Below are 25,455 nucleotides of genomic sequence, written 5' to 3'. Positions count from 1 at the left end.
TCAGTTTCGCTGGTAAAACACTTGCAGTTCGCATAGCTGACAACAAAATACGGACATCATGCGTCGCCCGGAATCCCACCAGGGACCACACAACGCACTAGAGGACGTGGTTTTGTCCAATTGGATGCTCTCCACAGGACATAACTGTGGTCATAGCGGAGAGAATCCATTTTTCATGAATGGGAATGCACTTTGTTTTGTTCGCCAAGCAAAAAAAAGAATGAATAGACTGCAGCTTTTGGGAATAGAGTACAAAAAAGATTTATTTCATAGCAACATTGCTTCTTTGCTTCGAATACTTTGAGTAATTAAGGGTTAACAACTAAAATGCAACTAAAATTATAATTTATAACAAATTGTTATTTCATCTAACTGTGGGAAATCAAACAAGGGTATGCATTCATCATGCATTTTATTTCACACAACCATTAAAGTAGCACAGAAGACTTCCTTTCTTACTACAACCCATTCATCCATTCATCTATTTCATCGGCCTGAAAAATATCATTCATCCGCTCCGAAAGAAAAGCTCCAATTTTGAAAGCGCCCAGAAACAAACAAGCACTACAGATAATAAACCAAGGCTCTGCAGAAAAATGGGACAAACAATTTATTACAAAAATAATGAAAATACAGCGCACAAAACCCATACACATCTAGCTTCAAACGATACTAGCACATCACACACACACAAAACAATATGCTCCATATAAAACTTTGCAACAAAGCACACAGTGAACAGTGTGTGAAGACAGAAACCGTGTGCGCATGTTATTATACAAAGCACAAGACTTACGGCTCTTCTGTGTCTGTGTGTGCCAGCAGTTAGATCGAAGAAAGGATCCCTTTCTTCTGCCACATTCAATGGCAACACACTGGATGCATTCAATGTAGCAAGACTGCACACAGTGACGGCAGCAGTGGTGCATCCCTTTCGGGAATAGGTATGAAAACGGCATCTCCCCCCGCAAAAGACAAAAGCCCCAACCGGGTTGCAATTGTGAGCCTCCAGTTCCACAGAAACACAAGCACCACCCAACAGCTCGTTGCATAATTCCAGTGCCCAAAGACACAGTTCGCTTTGTAAAGCCATTCTGTGTAAAAGATTTCAACTCGTATAGAATGGGTGATATCTTTATATCTTTGGCATAATGTTCTCTCCTCACACATGTCCTTGTGTGCATTATGCTTCATTCTGCACTGTAAACAACCATACAACCATGGGATTTGCATTGAGTTTTTGTGTGTGTACTCCCTTTAGAATCTGTCACCAATTGTGTGTGTGTGTCTGTGTTCATTCGTGTTGCATATATACTCCTGTGTTTGTGCAATTGTGGCACAAACTGAGGGCATTTTATTCTAAAACAATCTTTCAATTTATTCCTTTACTCAGGACAGGACAGACTTACAAGCATACAGAGCGATACATTGTACGGAATGGTTGCAATAAATGGAAAGCAGTTTGTAGTTCCCATTCTTCACAGCACATGTGTGCACTTGTATTCTGTCCTCTTTCCAACCACACTATACCAGACAGTATGTCGCCAAGGTTCGGTACATTTTTATAAAATCATGAAACATACCTTTCCTGCGTCACAAAAACCGACATTTTCAGAAGGAAATAAGCATAAGTTTCTTCATGTCATGGGCGCGGGCACGAGACATGCAAGCGTCCTATCCATACCTTTTCTATTATGTGCAGAATAGACAGAATGTCCTTTTGCTTTTGATTATATTTAGAAAGAAGGTAAAAGAAAAGTTGCACACAAAAGCACAAAAGGACACGGGCACACACGGGCTGAAAGCGTCGGTGTTGAATGACTAATGTGAAACAAGATAATTTATCTTATTTTTAATTCCTTTTTACGCGAATGCCATTAGGAGACTGTGTATATGTGTCATTCAAAATGTGTAGTGACATCATGCTGAACATCAGACTGACGTTCAACAAAGACATGTAGGATGTATTTAGTTATCATATTTTTAGAAATGGCAATAAAAGGGAGAGAAAATAAATATTTGTCACTAAAACAGACTCAATACAGACTCATCTGCATTCATACACCCAATCAATCCACATTATTCTTGATAATTCTTGATATATGTACAGAAAATCATTATTGAGATGTGCAAGTTTGGAATAGGCACATTTAGGCTCAGGAAATTATATTGATGTTAAAGAATAAGAGTTAAAATTAACAGTCAATTTAGCTATTATGCACGCGCAAAGTGAAAGACAAAACACACAACGAAATGAAATGCTTGATCACAAGCACATTACACTGGACGGTTCCTGTTGACTCCGACCGACTCCAATTCCGGTCGACTTCGATCGACTCTGCACAACTTAGGCTCTAAACGACTCCAGGTGACTCCAGACGACTCCGAGCGACCTCGGATGATTCCGGACAACTCCGGCTGGAACTAGTGGTTCTCATTTTGCCGGAGTCGGAATCGTACTAACAATAGCTGGAGTCGGATCGGAGACGTGGATGCGCTCCAAAGAGCACATCACTAGTAGAAACTATCTAAATATACGGTTTCATACGTAGAGATGCTCTTAAAATACTACTGAAAGTTTGCATAGCAGAACAAACCATTTATGTGACATTTATCAATTGGGGCTGTGTAATTTCCTATATAAAACGATATCAATAACGCTATCACTCTTATGCACTTATGTTTATTTACAGACAGTTTGAGTTTTAGATTGTTATTCTCAAAAAAAAAAAAAAAATATCGTCACAGGGCTTCTCTAGCCAGCTCAACATCGTAAGCTTCAGTTCCAATCACGAGCGTCCCTTTTCTTTAGTGTTAATTATTTGTCCAATGCAGGTTGAAGCAAATCAATAAAATATTACACAAATTCAAGCAGTGTTGAATTTTACAGGGTTGAATCCCTTTATCATCATGATGAGCTTGCTTGAGTAGCCCTGTAAGAATAAGTTGATAGCAAGGACTGAATGTTCGATGTCAAAGTAACGTGTCAATCTGTCAAATCGAATATTTATCCGAGTCATTTATAGTAATAATAAATGTTATGTATTCTGTTTCTTTTTTAAATTTACTCCTTCTATAATTATAAATCAACTGTTATTTTGGATCATTTACCACTGTTTTTCCATTCAGCTTAGAGTATATTCAAACAATTACAAAGAAAACACAAGAAACACAGTGCAATATTTAATACCAATTGATCGGCTGACGCATTGCTCAGCGAGCATTTAACCCTCCGAACAATGCATCTGCCCACACACATAGCATATTACACATTCGATCTCCACCGAAGATTATCGTACTTGACCGAACGGAAAAACCTATTATTTCATCTCCTTTCCCATCCCACAACCAAAACATTGAAACCGTTTATGTTGATGTTTTGTGTGTCCAAGGGCCGATATACGGTCCCAAACACAAACACAGCCAAAGCACCGACGACAGCGCGAGGAAATGAACGCATCATTCACGCAAAACGCACGCAAACGGGGTGAGCCTGGCGCTCATTGTTTGCGCTCCATTGTTAGCACTCCCGTCGTCGTTGTCGTTGCTGCTGTTGTGTGGATTTTTCGTCGATTGAAAAGTCCGCTTGAAATGAGATTTTCCCCTTTGCCCATACACCCCCATGTTTTCCGGTAGGTAGCCGGTGCACACGGTGTCATTGAACCAAAAAGGGGCGACATGCCAACCTGCCAGAGTTTAGTAGTGACAGTGTCCGGCAGCACTTGCATCGCGATAACAACGAGAGAGCGCGCGCACCCACAAACAATGGGGAACAGTGAGTGGGATGCCCCCATGGGACAACGATCAATTTCCTCCCGCGTTTGGGTCGGTCAACAAGTGGCGAAGTGTGTGCGTTACACGGGCAACGGCACATGGGAAAGACACAAGTGACAAGTGCGATAATGTGTTTATGCTGCACCTATTGAAATTTGCGTCTGCGCTTGTGCAGGAGAGGGGTAGCCGTTCGAGGGGGATTGGTAATGTTTATTTAATCGGATGTACGGGAATAGTCGTGTTTGGGAAATAATGCGTGAATGCGTGGTTATGGTTTAGTAATAGGCATCTGGAGTTGTGTAAATCTATCAATCTAACATGTAATTCAAACATCGTCAAAATATAACACATACCGATACGTAAATCTATCGCCCGAATATCCGTAGCTATTCCTATTCCTATCCGACAATGCTAGCCCTCCTATTCCTCCACGATTTAGATTCACATACCGAGAAAATGTTCTACCACTGCAAGATGATCTTACTGCAAAGGGCACTTGCAGCTATAAAGAAACATCTGAATTCTTAGAACAACTATAGCTTTCATATAGTATATTTATAAGCAATTAGGTACTTTATGATGACGCGTTTTTTAATATAATTTGGCTTTTTTATGGCGCAAATACTACTAAACGGGAGGGGTGGGGGAAGAATTTCAACTATACTATATTTTGTGTAGGAGTCAACAGAACAATAGTAATTCGTTGTAAAATCATCGTTTTTCACAACAACCATAGTCGGACTTATCTCGGTCGGTAATCTATACCACATAAAGAACTAAAATTTGAAATAAACTTTCACATAAAAAGTCAAATTAAAAAGCTCAGCATAAAAATGCATGATGGTTTGAAAACCTACTAGGGTAAACGTAAATTTAGTGATGGAAGTACCAATACTGGTGGTATTGCACTAAAATGATAAAATGATTTATTGATAAATTAAAATTAATTAAGTTATTAATGTTAATGTGAAATGTTCTCTGGCCTTTAAGAAAGACTTTAACGATACTCATATTTTTGTTAACGTTCTAAATGACCACATAACAACACAATTATTAGTTTTTTTTAACATAATTGTTATAAGTTATTTATCAAATTATATAGTTTTATTCAAATTCATTGCCTTTTGACCATATTGTCATTTTTATAAGTGTTTTTTTACGATAGTGCCATTATAGGTACACCAAACAGGCATGTTCATATAGTTGTCTTAGTTCTAAAATCAATAAAAACAGGTAATTTTAGTTTTTTTTTCGACGACATTTTTGACGTGTGGTACTGTTTTCATTAAAATAAGCAACAGAAATGAGGTTTCAGTAAGAAATTTACCAAACAAAGGCCAAAATTCGCTTATCTGGCTGAGTGAAAAATCGACCCCAAATCAAGCTTCATCTTCCGGGTGTGGGTTGACGACAGGTACAGTACTTTAGTCAATATTTTCCAAATTCAACCAAATTTATACATTTTTTACGATCAAATTATGTAAGAAATCGAAATTATGGCAGTAATCCTTGCTATTCATACGAAAACAGCCTCAAAACTAAGTTCCATTGATATTATACACTGTTTTTGAGGCATCTTTGTTTACCACCACTATAGGAACACAATACGACGACTATACGAACCGTACCACCATTATAGGTACAACCAAGTACTCACAAAAATATGTATTTTTTCGTAAAATTGATGTGTTTGATGGTAAAAATGGTTGTGATTGCAAAGATAAAACATATTCCAATTGCTATGTGTTAAAATAAACATGAATTTACCTTCCTGACAATTTAAATCCATTAAAACACATCTGTACCACCACTATTGGTACATTTACTCTATGTGTTGAAATGTTGACGAATCATACCATACTGGGCTAGGCCATCCGTGAGCCACTAATAGACTTGATATGTGTAAAAATGTATCGATACTTTTTGCATAACCCATAGCAGAAAATTAGTCAGTCCTGTGTCTGGATTAAGCCCGTGGTGGGGTCGTACGACACAACGACTTTGTCGCTGGTATCTTCTGCTATTTGGCGTAATCGTCCCACATGCCTGACTATACAGGCTTTATAGACTTTACTGATTACTACTTAGCCGGATAGTCAATCTTTGCTACTGGCGAACAGTCCATTCTAGGATTGAACTCATAAGGGGCGTGTTATTGCGTCGTTGGAGTTGACGACCCTACAACGGAACTGCCTCAAGTGGTCACGGGTATAAGGATTCCATTTCTGATAGTAAATATTCCTGTTAACTCCACACAACTTTATGAAAAGGTTCTGAAATACTAATACCAGTATCAGATACTGTTCCATATGGTATATGATTTTTCGTTAAATTACGTTCAATAACTACATTATACCAAACGCATTACTCCACAATATCTTCGACTAACTTTCGTCAAACATATTGCTTAATTAACTGCAATTTGCATTGTTGACTCTTCCACTTGCAGTACCTAAATGAAGCCGTACCTAAAAGATTATTCGTTCAACTGTCAGTTGTCTTACAAGTTGCTGACCAATGAGAAGCCAATCCACCGAAAGCTTTGATTCAAATGAATTAACAATCAACAGTCTTTCCCATTAGTTACAGTTTTTATCAGAATTTTTATGTTCTGTTCGAATAAAACAATATTATTTTATTAAATTTAACTACATTTAACAATTAACAAAATGTGTGCAAAAATCTGTTTAATTCTTTAAATTCCTATTAAAGAAGCCAGTTATAGACCAATACCATTTATATTTCAATTTATATTAATTCTAGTAAAAATGTGGGTATATGCTGTTCCACAACAATATAAAAATATCTCATATTTTAATATACCTGAAATTTTCCCAAAGTAATGAATTTTCCCAGAGGCTGAAGCTGTTTTCTAATTATCAGAACAATCACATCCTTTGCATTTCCACCGTTCCATCAAACAACCTGAAAAACAAAACAACAATTTCTTCGTCATTCTACGTAAAGTTCTCGTTTTTCTACACACACACACAACCCCACATACCTAACAAACCGTAGCAGATCGGTTTCTTTGATCGGCGGAGCACACGCAAAAGCATCAAAGTACAATCTATTGTTTGGCGGTGTTTGGCTGTGGCGAAACAACAATAATGCACACCGAGTAGCAAGCAAGCAAAGGAGGGAGGTAGCATTATTATTGGTTCACTCCACGAAAAAGCAACCATAAAAATGGCTCGTTTTCCAGTTGATGTTTCTCGTAATTATGCTAAGTGAAATTTTCCGCCAGCCAGCGATTGTATGACGCCCGCGCGATTGACTTCATTTTACGCCAACCCGGCTCTACCTTTGTTACCTTGCCCCTCTTTATGAAAGGTGTACATTTCTGCGAAAAGGTAATTCACATTTGATTTACACCTGTTAGGGCTAGAGAGAGCTGGGCAGGAGATTGACTCATTAGTATGTGTTTTTTTTACAGTAAGTTATACTAATGAGTCGCCGCGATAGTAAAAGGAAGCAAAACTAGCCTAAAAATGCTCATTAAATTAGAGAATTTTGTTTTAAAAACTTCCCCTGTTCAACACCCATACAAAACACACATCTTTGATCCTTTCATCCATGCATTGCATTTGAAAATTGCACCTTCACGCTCTCCGCCATCTTCGCCATCAATGGTGCAGCCTGCTGAATAGCGCGCAACATAAAACGACGCGTTCAGCCGGAATAACAGCTCGAGCGAAAGAGGAACCAGAGACGAATGCTGAAGCGCATTCAGCACATTATCAATTTCAATGCGAAGGTGATAACCCGTCGCATGGCCTATGAATGCAGCACATCACACCCTGCAAAACACACGCCAAAGCCTTTTCTCCGTCACTGCACTCGAAAGAGTGCCCGAGCAGATGCGAATGCATCGGAGCGATTAAAACATACTGCCACACTACAAACAGCTGGCACGGGAATGTAAAAAAAAAAGCAAAATGCTAAATGAAGATCAACCGGGGACATTTGCGCGTGATATTTTCCCTGTATCCGGCCCGAAGTAAGCGCTTTCCCAGCGCCTCAGTCTTGTGAGCTCTGTCGCGTTTATTAGGAAAATTTGTCACCTAAGGTGAATGCCAATTAGTGCAGCTTTTTCTCTTCCGCAAGAAGGAAGATAAAAGAACATAAAGTCAATCTCGGCACGGTTCTGCTGCGTTTGTTGCCTCAAGAGGGGTGTACCACAGAGCACCACATTCGTTAGTAGGCAGTTTGCCAGTGTTTTACCTCCACGACAAAGCTTCACCTGAGTGTCGCGTGAAAGAAAAACACCGTCTCTTGAAAGCACTCCCCCCGAACGCCCCGTGAGTGTGTACTGTGCGCGACTTCACAGGGAATTCACTCAGCACCTCCTTTACACACACTACCTACTCGCCTGACGCTGAAAGCGCTTTGATCTAAGGGTGTATGATGCTTTTTGCGCAGCATTACCTTCCACGGAGCGTTCCACTTTGAGTTAGAATCGGCTTGGTGTGTGGTGTGGGTTTTCACGAGCGCAAGAGGACTTCGCTTCAGGTAAGTAATGAAATCGCCTGTTTTTAGTTTCAGTTCGAAAATATTGTATGATGGAAATGTAGCCGGTCTCGTAGTACAGTCGTCAACTCGTTCGACTTAACAACATGCCCGTCATGGGTTCAATCCCCAAATAGACCGCGCCGCCATACGTAGGATTGACTATCCTGCGATGGGGGGAATCAATTAGTCACTGGAAGCCAAGCCCACAAGTGGGTGCAGGCAGGCCTTGACCGACATCGGTTGTTGAGCCAAAGAAGAAGAAAGAGGAAATGTTCAATAAGAAGTGAAAATTTTAAAATTATCTTGTAACTTAACTAAACCATCCATTCCAACTCTTTCTTATCTTTTAGGTCTGCAACCTAAGCCAACTGACGGCTATGAGTTTGCAATGTATGTTTGATGTTTAACCTTCTAAAGTGACACTTCTGCGCGGTGAATCCCGAGAGCTTATAGCCTACCACTTCGAGAGCCATTCATATTAGCTGCTCATACGAACTTTACCACATCATTAATTTGAAAACTCCTCTAATCTGACAGTCTGATTGGCATACACTGACTTCGTGATTGGAGGTAGTTGTCTGTATATTGATAGAAGCTAATATCCGTAGCTTTATAGTACTTACTAGAGGTGTGCCCTATGAACCAGAACCGTACGATTTATTCAGTTTATTCTAAATAACGAACGACCTACATTCATCTAATCATATTGTTCACACTAATGACCTCCTACCCGTCAACATAAAGAACGTTCTATTACGCCAGATCGTTCCAATCCAATCCAATACAAATATGAACGCGAATCGTATAACCAGGACGTTCACTAAAAGAACGTCCTGTTTGTCGAAATGAAGAACGTCCTAGTCTACCAAATAATGCTCATGATGCATCAACTGAAATGAACGAAATGAAGAATCGCGATTCACAATCAGTTCATCAAAATCAAAGAGCTAGTAGTCCACGTTCATGAAAACGGACCGTAATGCCCAAGCCTAGAACTCACATCTGTCATTCGGCATTCGAATGAATATTGGACAACGTAGACATCAAAAATTGGTAACAAGATGTCCTAAATGAATCCAAAAAAAAAACAAAAGATCGAGGCAAAGAATCGTAGATGAAGTAACAAGTTCTTGAGTAGAATAAGGAAGTATGAATAAGAGATAAAGCCTAAAGAAGCACTTAACATTCAAACAAATTATACTAAAATGTGGACAGTTTGATGATCTGTTATTTAACATTCCTTTCACTTCTTCTACTACTTGGCGTAACGTCCTACGGGAACATGCCGGGCTTTATATACGTTGGAGACTTATTTAGTATCACGCAGCCGGATAGTCAGTCAGTATGAGGGGACGGGCCCATTCTACCGGCTTGAACCCATGACGGGCATGTTATTGCGTCGTTCGAGTTGACAAAGTATCAAGAACGCAGATTTTACCGTAAAGGGACACTAAAGTGACAATCAATAGCAGCCGGATAAAAAAGCAGTAAGTACATCTTGATCTAAGCGAATAACACATGGTGTGATCTATGGAAAGAATTGTGAAACTATGAAAAGAAATACTTAGCATCAAGCTTTAAGACCTCTAAACATTTAATTAATCATTTATAATCCATTTTTAGCAATTAAAGAGTGATATCGCCTGAGCATAAAGGGGTACAATTTGCATTTTTTTTACTACAACATTAATAATATATCGTACCGGCTGATCATAGCTCTATTTGATTAAGCGCCCATTGTACTGAACGGTAACAATTTCCACCTAAAAAAAAAAGCAACACCAAACAAACCAAACATAATGATCGAAATCGATCCATTCGAGCAAACTGACGACTACCGCGCGCAGTTCGTTACGTTCGATCATAAATTTTGTCCTTTTCTTCTCGCCCGCTCCTTCCTGCACGAGAGGACCCCTTTGACAAAGATAAATGTTTATCGAAACATTAAAGCCAGCAAAACTGCTCGATTTTGAACCATTTTTCGCACCTTTTGGCCCGCGATACCCGCTGACGATAACGCTAACTGACTACTCGCCAACATTTGTTTGGCTCCGAACCAACCGGTTGTTGTGTAGGGTGGTGTTGGGTCCCGCTGAGATCGCGGTGCTGCTGCAGCACAAAACCGTGACCAGTCATCGGCAATTAAGGTGCCGCATACGTGTTCAGCGTGGATGAAATCATGCCTCCCCATTGCCTTCTATTGGTGAAGGTGAAAAACAGTGGTTTATTTTGGCATTCTACTAAATCAAAAAATAATACCCTCCGAAAAGAATGGGTCAGCCCGTGTGTTTTTGGGGAGGCCGGGCGAGGGCACAGGGGGGAGGCAATCGGAAGCACAGAAGCATACCTGATGCGTGGCCCCAAAAGCAACGGAGGAAAACAGGGCGGGCAGGGATGTCAGAGGGGTGGGGGGTTGCGAGGTGCGAAATGATTCGGGAGAAAATTTGAATAAAATGATGAAATTAAAGTTCTCTTCTTTAACCATCTTGGGCTCCCGCGGTGCGCCGTGTTGGGTGCTTTTTTCCCCCTGCAGTTGCCTCTTGAGAAGCCCATTTTCCCGACCAATCAACCGTTTATGAAGCGTGACGATGGGATCGAGAAGATCCTAGGGCTGCTGTAATGGGAATGTTTAACATCATCAACATATTTGCCCGTTTTGTTTCTATCATATATTGTATCCATTTTACTAAATCGTTGTGAATTTTTCATGATAAAACATTAGCCACAACGACGTGTCCCCTTTGCGCTCACACCAGACGCAACTTTTCGACCCACCCTACGAACCCAGAAGCCAACCCGAAAACATATATGACCGTGTGATGGTGTTGCGTGGGGAAATCATTGTTTTCCGATTCGTTTTGCATATCAAAAACGCACCCATATACGCCCCATATCTTCTCGGTCCCGTGGGCACACGGTGGGCCTTCAGTCACGAAGCTGCACAGGCCGCAGCAACGCACACTGGGACCGGCTTGGTGGTAACACAAGGCCATTCCCGACAAAACGGTTTGGTTGACTTGGCTGACTGGGTCGGTTGGCTGGACATCATGTAGCGATTTAAATTGCTACTGAAATGTTGTTCGATTTTAGACTTTGGAGCGATCGGGCAATTTATTATTTTATTTTTTAATTTCTTTCCCTGCGCATTCCTTCCGCCCGCGCTCCGTACAGTGATGTTGTGCAGTTGGATGGAGCGTTGGATGGAAAAAGAAACTTTGCCCAGTCGTTGGTGGGTTGGAGCGATGTGGGGATGTTGTTGTGGCCGGGAATGTCCTTCATTGTTGGCCTTTAACGGCAACTAGCAGTAGCAGTCAGCGTTGGAAGTCTTACATCGAGGAGAAAAAGGCTTACAGTGAGGGGAATTTTTATGAGTGCATTGTGAACCGTGGGTAATGGTGTTGATGTGTACTAGAATTCAAAAAATGTAATTTATTTCTTAAGTTTTGTTAGTTTAAATGATATAATAAATATTTAACATCAACTTAGTGAAGGCAACATGTAAACCAATATTATAAAAAAAAATTTTAGTGAAAATAGGCAACGTTATGCATTTTTGCCTTGAATGAACCAATTGCTGATTCGTTGTCGTCAATTTTTGTCTTGAAAGTAACAATCTAGGGCTGTAAGTCAATTATTTCGCTAATAACAAGAGTTTTAGTCAATAAGTTTTTAAACTATATGTCCGGATAATAGTTCCAGTGAAATAAAACGTTAAAATATCACTGCTATATTTAATTAAATAGTAAACAGAATATGGCTTATTGTGAACCAAAAGAAAAGATAATCAGTTCTCGAACTATTTAGACTATTAAACGTATTGTATTAATAATTGGAAAGCATTTTTTTTTTTTGTTATTCCCCACGTTGTTATTCACCACGTTGCACAAAGAAATGAATTTAATTCATTATTTCAATATGTTTTACAGTCTAAATATCCTCGGGTATTGACTATCCTTTCGGGTTTAAATATCGGGTATTGAATATCCTTTCTTTTGGCATAAGATAAGCCATATTCGGATAAATATTTAATGAATACAGCAAAAACAAAACACAAAATTTCACGATCACTTACACGCAAGGTCTAAAGCTATCTTTGAGATGAAACATTTATTAGTTAGATTACTTATGCGACTATGCAGGTCTATGCAGACTTCGCGTATTTATTTATACCCAGTCAACGTTTAGGCAAATCCATCTAAATATCTAAATCTTATAGAATAGTTACAAATACCAATTTAAGCAAAAATTGTTGACTTACAGTTGTGTTGATGGCAAACATAGATTCACACTTTCAACAGTAGGTCAATCATTTCAGACTTTGACACAACATCTACTGACATTTATCGACTGTTTAGTATCCACTTAGTATTATTGCCCACACTGTATTTGGAATGAGTTGACATAAAACATACAGCAAAACGTCTGCTCATTAAATCGCAAACATTAACTACAGTATGGTAAAACATTACGCATAAAGTAAATCATCTTTCTAATCCTTAAACAAACACTTAATTCAGCTCTTATCAAAAAAGGCTTATAACAACCTTCGCTTAAATTTAAATAAACCTTACAGCCACATCTTTTTGAAGCCCCTTTTTAAAGGCTTTCTTTTCCCCGACCGACCAGGGGACCCCATGGGGTCCCAGTCAATTTCGTTCTTACTAATCCGAAAAAAAACCGCAACCGGCCACGGCATGATAAAACTCCGAATAATCCACTAGCCACGCCACAAGAACGGGGTCTATAAATTCGCCACCAAAACTCGCGCCTCATAAAAACATAAAAATCCCGATGAAACACGACTGTCTGTAGGGGGGATGAGAGACCCCATATTACCATAGCAACCGCACTCGCATAATGAACGCCACCGAACGCCTCGCGCAAGGATGCAAAAGCTACGTTTTTTTCTCTTTTTTCTTTGTTTCATTTGAAAGAACACTTCGAAACACCACAAAAGGCGATAAAATAGCCCAAAATATGTTCATTGCCTTTTTCTGTTTTTGTTGTTGATGTTGCCCATAATTCCGGTGCAGTTTTGCCTCCTTAGTGTGCAATTGACTTCGGGCTGTGACCTTCTTCCCTCCGGAACGATCCCTCTTCCACCCAGCGGTGGTGATGACAGAGCCATCTCCTGTCCCTGACCCTTCAAGTTTGACCTCTCATGCAGTACGTATACAACGGAGTTCGGTCAACTAATTTACGATATGCTGTACGGGCACACATTTGCACATAATTGTGTACCCACACAGACCAAACGCTTTCATCCACTCTCTCTCTCCCTGCTGGGTATGTCTGCGAGTCTCGTTAAGGGATCAATTAGGCTATCAATTCCCTTTATTCGCATTGTTCCGTTTTTGATCGCTTTCTCGCTTCCTCTCTAAGTCCATCATACACTCTCTGTTCTGTTACATTTGCTCTCTCCCTTCCGACGTAATGTATTTGCAGCGGTGTGTGATTTATTGGCACAAATATTTGCGCCGGGATTTTCATCGATCCAAGCTGACGCACCATCACCGTGCGCCGCGTCATAATGCCGCTTGTGCTTCCTTCGCTTTTGCCCAATGGCGCAAAACAAAAACTCAACCCCAAAACAAACTGCAATCATCGCTATTGTTAGGGCAGGAAGGGGAGGATAATGCATTGTTTGTGTGTTGTGTTTCACCTTCTGTGACGCACTTCTTCGTTGCATTGTTGTGTGGCGATTGTAACCGTGTTTTGTAATAGCAGCGAGACTATTTATCTAATCATAGCGATGTTAATATCATCTTTTTGGGAAACATATAGTCAACGACCTTTCAAATGATGTTATAAACAGACAAAATCAATCGTAACTAATAGTGGTAATAAATTATGACTAACATTACTGCACCACCCAGGACACCGACGTCAAATTCCATTTTACGGATCCCTTCAAACCCTCTCCGGAACGGCTACAGCGAACAGCTCTTAACACTCCTTTCCTAGCGCATTCGATTGCGTCCGACGTCCGGCGTCCTTCCTGCACCCAACTGGCGCACTAATGTCCTGTACGTGCGTGCGGTGCGGCATGCATGCCCGTCTTCCGGGCGGAAGCTTTCCGACCATTGGACGCCAAACGGCACGGGTCACCAGGGGCCACAATGGTGAAAGCAATTATCCGCAATTTTTACCCCCGCCAAAAAATCGTAAAGCCCCTTTTGCTCTTTCCCAAGAGTGACCTTGTCCGGCCACCAGTCCCGTTACGGTAATGATACACTCTGTCTGTCTCTGTACCACGTGCTTGTGTCGGTCGACCCACGGTACCGCAGCACCACTTCGAGAGTTGCCCGAACGTTTTGGGATTTTTTGGGACAGAAAATAGCTTGCGGGTGAGTGTGTGTATTCTTGTAATGTATTCTCCCAGGGTTCCTCATCCTAACCTCTTTTTATCTACTCCAGACGGTTGAGGTCAGCATTTAATGCTCTTTATCGCTACCGGACATGGACATGTGCGCCTCCCAGAGAGTGCCAAATCCAGTTCTAGACAACATCGACATCGGGTCGGAAGTGGCAGTGTGATAAAGCTGACAATTTGCCATTGTGTCTAGACTAATGAATTTGTTTTGGGTGCGTTGGGTGCTTGTGTAAGGCTTTTGTGGACTTTCTTCTGTTTGTGGGTTTTGTGTGGATAATTGTATGTAGTTGTTAAATGTGACTCAGTGAGTTAAGGTCATAAACATTTCAGTAAAGCATTTTAACCTGTACACACTTTTCAAATGTAACATTTTTAGATTTAACATATTTTTAACACATTTATCCATTGCCATTTATTTTAACACATCACCAAAAACACAACTAGAATAAAGTATTGACATAAAAGTCACGTTTTAGGGCAAACCAATGTTATCGTAATGCTCTAAAACTAAGCTCAACTCGATGCATCATTTAGCAAGTTGAAAAGGTGTTAAAATACAGTCTAATTTATTCATTTCACTAGCAAATCCTTTGCATTCCCTTGCAAAAGTGCAGTTTTGAACACCGATATAGTAGTCAATTTACACTCACGAACGCTTGGCAACCTTACCAATGCTAAAATTTCAAACCATTTCAAATCTCTGCGCCATTTGACACAATACAACATTCGCTGTGAGAACACCCACAAACGGTGCAGCACCCGCAACGCCCGAAACTGCAAACAAAAGTCCTCAACAAAACGCACCCCCAACCAACACCAATCAGCACAATGCACCAATCTCTAACAATCGGCAAACTGCAGGCATTCGATCGATCGATCGATCGAGCTGCAAAACGCACGTTTATCTGGCCCGTCGGGGTCGGGGTTTTTCTAACCATAATGAGAAGGTTCCTCCCTTTTATTCCACACTTTGCTACAACATTTGCTTGCCAACGCAGCGCATCAGATGCGCAAAACACTGCCGAACCACTACGGCGCAGCAGAAATTTGGTGAAATCAATATGCAGCAGCGACCGACAAAACAAAGGCACGAATGTATCGAGCAGGAAACGCATGAACAATGGTAATGAAATGCAACGTGGCATAATAAGGGATGCAGAGCGGGCATACGAACAAAAGCAAAACCAGAATGAAAGGAAGGGAGAAAAAAGCAATGTGCAGCTCGTACACCTCTCACATGTGTGTCCTCCTGGGCGCTGCAAAAGCTGCGCCAAATTTTACGCTAAATCTAAACTGAAAAGCCTGCGTGAGGTGGGGTGAGGCAGAATGCGTCGTACGTGATGCTCTATTCTGATGCTGGTAAAAGGTTATCACCCGGGGGTATTGGTCGCCCTCCCGTTTCCCTATATCCTAGACCCCCTGGCAGACCGACCGACGTATCATCGTAGTCGATGTATGTATGTTGCAAATTGAGGTCAACCCAGGGCCACAGGACCAACAAAATTGTCCACGAGGGTCGAGGGATAGACGGTATAGAGGACGTGCTGTGCTTAGAGTAGAAGATTGTTACCGGAAAACGATTATACAAAAAGTGCTTAGGATGCTGTTGTTGGCGAAGTGTGAGTTCCAGCTTTGGAATAGAATGGGGAACAATGTACCTGGGAGGGATTATATTGGCAAACAAAGTTTAGCTACAATTAAACACTTCTTCGTTGGAGTGTTAAATTAAACAAAGAAGGTAAGAATGGAGCATAAATTGTGACTTGTTTTCATTTTATTCTATTGTTTCCTCTACATCCTGGAAGATATGTGTACGACAATGATACACGATTGAGACATTTCTTTGTATTATTAGGTTTAGGTCAGTTGATGGGTTAAACTTCTAATCAACGGATAGATTATCCTGCTCTGGGTACACGATTCAAAGTACCATATCAAACAACATTTTATTAGAAGTCAGTAAAATACGTCACACTCATCCATACAACTAAGGCTACAGAGTAGAGACTTCTCTTTAATCGGGATTGTTGAACGTAAGGCAACCTTTGACCTCGAAGTTGACATACAAAATTAGGCTATAATTGATGACTACTTTATAACCTCCCAGAAGTCCAAACATCCTTCTTTCATCAAGATCATCTCTGATCCTGAAGATGATCTTGAAAGCTTCATCGCAGGATGCTTTGTTCAATCTTTGCAACAAGGCTGGGAGAACCTAATGACACGAGGATAGACTTTCATTGTCGTTTTTTCTATTTTATACTGTTAATCTCTATTTAAAATTGATGTACGTAATTTAAGGAATCTGATTTTGGCTGTTTTGATGTATGAGGATTTAGTTGTAAATTGGCATCGAGGGGTAAAACGATTGCAGAGGATCTTGTGTGAAGTATTACTCTCCACGACTGTCAAATGAAGATTTATCAAAGTAAAATGAACTGACGGACTTTTTATTTACGGGTAAACTGTTGAGATAAACTGATTCCATTATGTTCCGAAATATGTGAATTTTGCATTCACTACAACCAACGATGGAAGCTCAACTCTTGACTTTTAGCAAATGTAAGCGCTTTTTCATGTTAAAAACCTAGTCACCAAGTGACTCAAAATCGTTCCCTAAGGCAGCGTGGTTTCGTTGGGATTATAACACTAGTCACCGTTCACCGCAATACATCAACAGTACAGGCATTTAGCAATGGTGTGTTAGAATAGCAAATCTTATGTACTGGCTTCAGCTCTCTTAAAAAACAATCGTTGACAACGACTTAACCTCAATGTTGTAGACCAATATTAGCAATGACATGATTCTATCCAACCCACAGTGGCTTTGATTTATAGGCCCAACACACTTTGCCAGCATAATAAATTCATCAACCCACTCTTACAAAATTATTTCCAATTTTTGCGCCATAGTGTCTTTGCGCAAAAAGACACAAAATTACAAATTGTACACCGATGATTCTAAACGAGCATTACCACATCCACCGAGCGATGATTAATCCTTTTTTTTTTTTGCGCACAGCAGCATCACAACAATCTCAACCTCATACGCCGCTTGTCCTTCAACCCTTGCGTCGGTTGAAAGAAAGCCACCGAAAAGCACGTGCAAAAGAAAATATCATGCTTTAAAATTAATAATTTCCACCTTTGTCCACCACAACAAAAGATACAGGACGCAAAACGAGGCAGAAAGGGGGTGGGGATGTGTTGTGGCCGTGGACGTTTTCGTAATTAAATAAATTGATTTCAAGCCAAACACTTACACAAAACCGCCTCTCTACCGCCAGTGAGGAACATGGATGGGCCATTCAAGCAGGCGAACCCGGGGACCTCTTACAAAAAGTGCATCTCACGCCTTGTCCCTCTCTCTTTTTCTCTCTCTCTCTATCTCCCAAAAGTGTGCTAAAGTCAGCTCCTTCACGCGCCCGATGGATCGATGAATGACAATCGGGCCCGATCTTACACACCCGATCACCTCCCCTCGCGTGTTGTTTCATCTTTCCACGTTGAGTGATAATTAAAAACATCAGAAACATCAGCGGCACCGCGTACACGGAATGGGGATGATTGTACGAAAATATGGCCACAATAATAATACGCAATTGTTTCCCGCTGCGAGGTGATCTACCGACAAAAGGGCCCCACGGAACCGACGGTGGGCACCTGCTGAGGCGCGCTCGAAACGAAACGGGCCGGAATGCAAAACGGTGGCTAACGAAGTGGCGAGATTTTCTGGCCAGGAATTTTGAATACAACCAAACAACACAACACATAAAGCAAGGATACAGCATTGCTGCGGCACCGAAGTTTAGGCATGAAACAACTGGTCGAAGGCAGGCAATGGCCACAAAGAGGAAATCAGTAGCTGTTGTACCAACAAAGATTATAATGCTGCATTGTTTGACCCTTTTCGGAGTGCTTCGCGGTGGTGGCAGCTTGCTCGGGTTGTGTTGCGTTGAAGACGTTTTTGGGGTATGTGGTCTTAGGCACCCGTAAAGTGTTCAGTCGTCTTGGAGAAGCGTGATAAGACGACGCCTCCGTTCCTCGACAGGCGAGTCACAAAAGAAGCAATTGGGAAGCCAGATCAAAATGGCCGAATTGCCCTGTGCCGGTATCATCGACACAATCGCTCGTTTTTATGCGGAAAGATTGACAATCTTTGTGGGGAGAGAAGATTCAAGGGAACTGGTGGCCGGCACAAGACATTATGATCGTGCTGGGTTTGCGAAACAGTATCCCTCACTGAATAAAGGAAAGAGGTGTCAAGTCACGCCGGTATCCCTTTCATTTTGTGACAACACATGGATAAGACGCTCCAGCGCAAAAAATGGACGCGTGCGTTTGCTTCCAGCCGGTAATCAGTCACCGTCGCTGTCGTTTCCATTTTCGATGCCGGTGCATCAAACGCACGCCAGGTCATTGTGGTTGTTGGGGACATGAACACGTTTAGGGTGTGGATGGGAGACGTTTTCGTGTACTGTATTTTTGAGAAGCCATTTTGCATCATGATTATGGCTGTAAATGAAAGCAACTCATTTCACATGATCCTTTAATAGAGAGTTATTTTTGGATCGATCAATCCTGTCCAACTAATTTATATGCAGCGTAAAACACAGTGGAACCCATCCAACCGGTCGGGATGGTCTGGTGTCTTTTTCTTGAAATAATCACAAGGTGAATGCTTGTTTAATGGTAAATTAGATTTATTCTTTTGAGATTCTAGCTATACGTGTACGATATGGTACAATATAACACAGACCTTTTTATCAGGTATAAGGCTGTTAGTACCCTTTTTCAACTATATGATATCTCACATGCAATTTATCTAATGTTGTAGATGTCTAAATCTTGTTGAACCTTGATGGTACATGTTATAAGTTCGATGTAATAACAGTGAGACATTTTCAGTTAATCGAATATCTCAAATCCGAACGAATATAATCTACCATGATGGTTTTATTTATACTCCATCAAATATATCGGTTCGGTATAGTTTTGTATAAATTGGGGCATTGGTTTGTCTTGATAACAATTCTTTGTTATTGTTTAACTCTTGCTCGGTGTGGATGAAACTCTGGTTTCCATGAGGTGTTTCTATGCGTTACCATATATCACACAGACAAAACAAAGCATAGTTTTTCGTTGGATTATGTTCGTCGATCGCTCCTACAAATCTAATCTAGACCATTAATGATCGAGCCCATAAGCTGTGGAACAGGTATGTACGCTTGGAACAGTAATATGGATCCGGCCTCACGTACCTAAAGTGGATCAAAAGGCTGTATTTGTTTCTTTTTTACTACCAAATGCCATTCAGCTAGGTAGAATAGAATAAATAAATCCATTACATCGAATGATCCATAACTATTTCTTTGAAGATCCAACAGCTCGCTGAATTGACTTCATATAATAACTTAAAAAATAGAAGCCAAGATAGTCACTTACAGAGGAGCTTGTGGACTTTTTAAGACAAATAATGATGGGAGTGAATATTACTACGTCCAATAAAAAAAGGTTCCTTAGGTGCCAACATTATGACATGTAGTTAACAAATGGGTACCTCAGAGAGCAAACATTGCTTGAGACTGGGTAATTTGGGGCCTTGACAAGGCATTCGTTCTTTAGAAGTCAAAACTATTACAGGGCATGGAGCATGAATGCAGCATCAACTGCCAACAAACCATTTTCAATAGCTCAATATTTACAGGCTCAAAATGATTTTCACATCGTTTTTGCATGTTTTACGGATTTTGAAACAATTAGGTAAAAAATTCTATTTTTATTTCTTTTTGGCATTAAATTATATAAACAAAACGAAATTGTTTCCAAACAATTAGTTATGTGGTGTGTAAAATCACACATTTTGGAATAAAATAATATCATTCAGATGACATTTAGAAGTGAAACGTATAGAAAGTTGTCTAAAAAGAGCTATTTAATGTACCGCCGCTTTCTTGCTTTACAGCTTCCTCACATACTGTTGAACAATTGTTTTTGATTTCCTACGAGTAAAAACGTTGTTAAATCAATTACATCACCCCGAAACCTTTGAAAAGCATTAACCTTCCACATCCACACAATCCCACACATTGCTAGCGAAACACAAGCGCTTTAATTTTACAAAAACAGTCATTTTTGCCAAGAACCATCATCCATTTCGCGCTACGGTGCTTTACTTTGGCTTGATATGTCGAAAGCATATTTTGCACACTCGCAAACGGGCAAGCCTTAGCAATTATGGGACAGTACTAACTAACGTACGATCCATCACCGTGCAAACACCAACCAGCACAGGTGAATTTTATTTTACCACCCCTTTTTTCTATTCCCTAAAAACAGCGTGTGTGTATGTGTAAGTGTGTGGTTTGTGAAAAGTAATTAAACGCTACAAAAGCCATACGCGAACATAAAGCGCGAGTGCGCATTGATAGGGATTCGTCGCCGTCGTCGTCACCGATACAAAAGGACTAACACACACACACATACACTTATACATCTCCTATTTGCTGGTGACATACGTGCCCTTTGCGGAAAAGCGGCTCTGATTTTTCCTTTTTCTGTCCGTAGACGCCAATCACGGAAACGTTTGCGACAAACACAATACGCCAACCCAATGCTATGGTGTGTGTATCTGCGCAAATGAAAGACACGCAAAACAAAAAGGCCGTATCTTTTGTCCGGGTTTTTCGGCGTACATGAAAACACAAAGCACAACAGCAATAGCAGGAAGAGAAGTGAAAAATTTAATAAAAAGTCTCCATTTCGCAAGCTCCTCTCCATCGTGTTCTTCCGCCCGCTCTGGTTTGGAGGTTCCATGGCGATGCTGCGATCTGTTGCTGCTGCCGGTCCGTTGTCAGGGACATTTTGCGGGGCAGTAGCAGTAGTAGCTGCACTTGCGGTAGTCCCCTTACGTTACGAACAATCGAAATGTTTGTAATCAACCCCCTGTGGCTTTATTTTATAAATCGTTTTGACAGCACACCGCGAACAAGTAACCGACACAACGGAACGGTAAAGGTGGTCTTGCGATTGTGTTGGGGATGTGCTGACTGGATATGATAAATATTGGTTATCGGGCCTTGACTTCAAGTGCCCAGCAAATGAGATGATTGCGTTCGTCTATACATGATAAGACGATGCACCTTCTCAAAGTCTCAAAGTCTCTGTGTGAGTGTAGATTAACGTAAATCCCTTGCGTTGTTGTTGCTACACGTCGTCGTTCGTATAAAACATTGTAATTTATTTGATCATAAAAGGAACAATAGCCGCTGGTGCTGTATGATGTAAGGTTTCCTTTTCAATACGCATACAAAGCTTTCCTGCACACACTATCCCTTATACCTTCTATCAAAGAAACTCTCCTCTCTATTCACGATCGCGCGATAATTGTGAGCGCCAGCCTGCCAGGGCCTGCTTTGATGCTGCTCTTACATTAACAGCCACACAAACAACAAAAGGCAGGATAATGGGGAGGCTCGCACGAAGAAAGCAACCTGATCCAACACAGCTACTGTCCAGTACATCACCCCAAAGCGAGGTGCTGGAGCCGGCTAAATGCCAGCGCAGCATAACGCACTTGACGTAACTGGTTACTTTCAAGCACCTATTCGCACTTGCACGAACGCCCGTCGAGTGGTTGTGAATGGGGATGGTTTTGGGCCAGAACAAAAAGGCTAATTATTGTGTTTCACACACCGCATAGAGCGAACAGGATTGGACGACACCAGAGACGCATCGGCAAATAGTTTTCCCCGTCAACGGGAACATTAACATTCCCTCCGCATCATCATCCCCACGCTGAGAAGGGTGGCAAAGGTCGATACTGATGATGGTGTGTTGTCGACACCACACTACGTCGAACATGTCCATACGTTTTCCAACCATATCGCAGCCTGTACAGAAGCTGTGATGGCGTTGAGTGGATAACGATGACGACCCATCAGCTTCATCCGGCCAACAGGGCAGCCGCATGACCCAAAAATATTCCCAAAAAAAACCACCTCGAGCTCCTCACATCTTTGGCCACATGTTAACGGTGGCGAAGATGATAATTAGGTGGCGCAACGGCTCTCTATCTCTCTGTCATGGGTCCCGTGTGGGTCAAACTGGTTTGCAGCGGGATGATTAGTTGGATAGTTGGTATCGAAGGGGCCCATGCCTATCGAAGCCCATCTTCAACCAGAAGGGGTTCGTCTTTGCGAAGGCCATAAAACGGTGGCTGCTTCTGGAAATGGAAGGGAAATTGGCAGATTTCTTAAAGACAGCTTTTTGAGCTTTATGATTATTGCCACCGGCAAGGGTCCTTACGCCGTGGAATGCTCCGGGTACGAACGGGTAGGGTTTGGGATGAGTCAAGGGAGCTGTTTTGAATTTTATTAGTGTGTAATTAAATTGCCTTCGCTTTCTTCACATTGATCAGACACTCTAGACAGATCTTGTGGAGTGTAGAGTTGGTGTTTCTATATTTACCACTTCAAATTGTTCCAACGAGCTCTTGAATGGTGTATTCTTGTATGCTAAACATGCTCTCAAAAGGAGTTGTTGCGTTACAATTTAATGCATTGCAGTTATTCATTTTCATTAATTGTACTATTCACCTCCAAAATAGATATTCTTTTTCTAAATCGGTGGTATATTCTGTGACATCAGACAGTTGTGCGTGCAATAATAAGTAGCTAACCAGGTTCAGACTTAACTATTCTTGTTTAGAGCTTCATAGAGCTTTACTTTTAACAATAAGGCTGGACCTTTACTTCTGAATAAAAAATAGAGTTTCACGGCTGTAGATTCAACGTTACCTATTCACTGCATCAATTCTTCTTCTTCTTTGGCTTGGCTTTGACTTTTAGTGGGCTTGGCAGGGTAATCCTACGTATGGGGCGACTGTAAGGCGTATGTTCGTGGCTTGAACCGATGACGTTCCTCGCCACAACAACATGTACCATTTACAGACGGCCTCAGCTCGTGTTTCCGCCTAGGGCCCCCGATACCCTTAACCCGCCACTGGACACCAAACAATACTAGTCTATACTAAACCTGACTATAGAACAAAAACTCTTTGTAATGCAGGTAGGGTTGCGAAATTATATAGTTAAAATTAAAAAAGAGTCCATAGCTTCCGATCACCTCGAGATTGTGATATGCGGTCTAAAGCTGAGAGTTTGGTCGAGCAGTATTCCTAAATTTTTAAACCCAATCAATACGTTGCCGTACGTTAAAGCCGATTTTATAGTTGAATTTTATCGGACTTCTAGACCTCGAAAACGATGTAACCTAACATTTGTGAACTTTAAATGGGAATAATTTTCGATCATGCCAGGAACTAAACAATCAATAATTGATCATTGATGTGATTCATGGCGGCAAATAGCTTAACATCGTCCGCGTACAGCAATAACTTATGTTGTTGTTAAGTCGTACGAGTCAGAGAATAATCACCACACAATGAGTTACTACATATTCTATCAGTTTGGATAATTAATCAGAGCTGTGCAAATGACATCTTGTCTGATAAGTCATTTTGTTACAGTATCTTTAATTTGTTAGAATAATTTAAAACAAACAGTTTATCACCCTATTTTTGATTAATGTCAGTTCATGCGAGCTTCTGTGCCAGTTTATGCAAGAGGGAAATTTCACCTATTAGGGTTTAAATACTGCTCCGTTTAAAAGATATCTGTTCATTGTTTCAGTTTCATAAAAGAATGTATGCATCATTTTGACCTAAACTACGGAGCAACGCTCTGGAAGATTGATGACATAAATTAATAGATTGTTCACTCGACGCTTGATACATCTAGAAGTCTTTCAAGGTGTCCAATGCATGAGAATAACATAAACATGCAGGAAGAGATGAATAGTTCCACTGCATAATTTTTAGTTATATTTAGAATTATTCATGTTTCAACACGATCTTCATAAACGCATCAAATTACTAAAACTTGATGACTTGGTTACTGATGTAAAACAATCTTGTTATTACAATATATTCCCATCACAAAATCAACACAATACCAAACAAACGGCGTCGTTATCCAACACGACGACCATCACACCCGCTACAACTCCCAAGCACGATCGCCTTCCACTCCCTGATTCACGTAATCTTAGAGATCCTCCACAACAAGTGCCCATTATTGGAGAACTTATCAACCTGACAGTCCAAGCGCTAAGTACATAATGTATCTCTTCCCAAAACATTGTTGGCTGGAGCCGTTTACTGTTGCTGGTGGCTGGTAAACATGATCAATCCACCACCCCCCGGAGCCACGGAGACACTCTCAGTTACCGAAGGCACCTGGCACGGCACGGGCAACACAATAGCAGATTTCCACTCACTCGCGCTCAATGTTTCTATTAGCTGTACTGATAATTTAAAGCTCAACAGTGCCCATCATCATAGTGGAAGAATGGAATAAATAAATATCCGATGCCAATTGTACTGTACGTAAGTGTACGTGTCATTGTGCTATACTGTCGCTCGGGGAGGTTTAGATTGAAGTGGCAAGGGAAACATCATATCGCGTAGAGAGGGTGATTGCAAGAGTGCTAAATGATTTGTCCATCCATCCTTCGCTATACACTGGGTCGATTGCGTCACCGCAAACACACACACACTCAGGGAGTTTCTGGTCGGTGATCATTTGTAACGCCATCGATCAAAAGCTAAGCGCGCGAGCGTTGCATGCGTGTTGCTGCGGTGTTTTGCTGTTTGAAGTCGTGGCTAATGACATTGTTTGTGGAAGAAAAGGATTGTTAGGTATGGCCCGCGGGCCCAGCACAGGGGAACACTCTCA

The sequence above is a fragment of the Anopheles gambiae genome, chromosome 3 (assembly GCF_943734735.2).
Source record: "Anopheles gambiae chromosome 3, idAnoGambNW_F1_1, whole genome shotgun sequence".
Classification (NCBI taxonomy): Eukaryota; Metazoa; Arthropoda; class Insecta; order Diptera; family Culicidae; genus Anopheles; species Anopheles gambiae.
Note: the sequence above shows the minus strand (reverse complement) of the source record.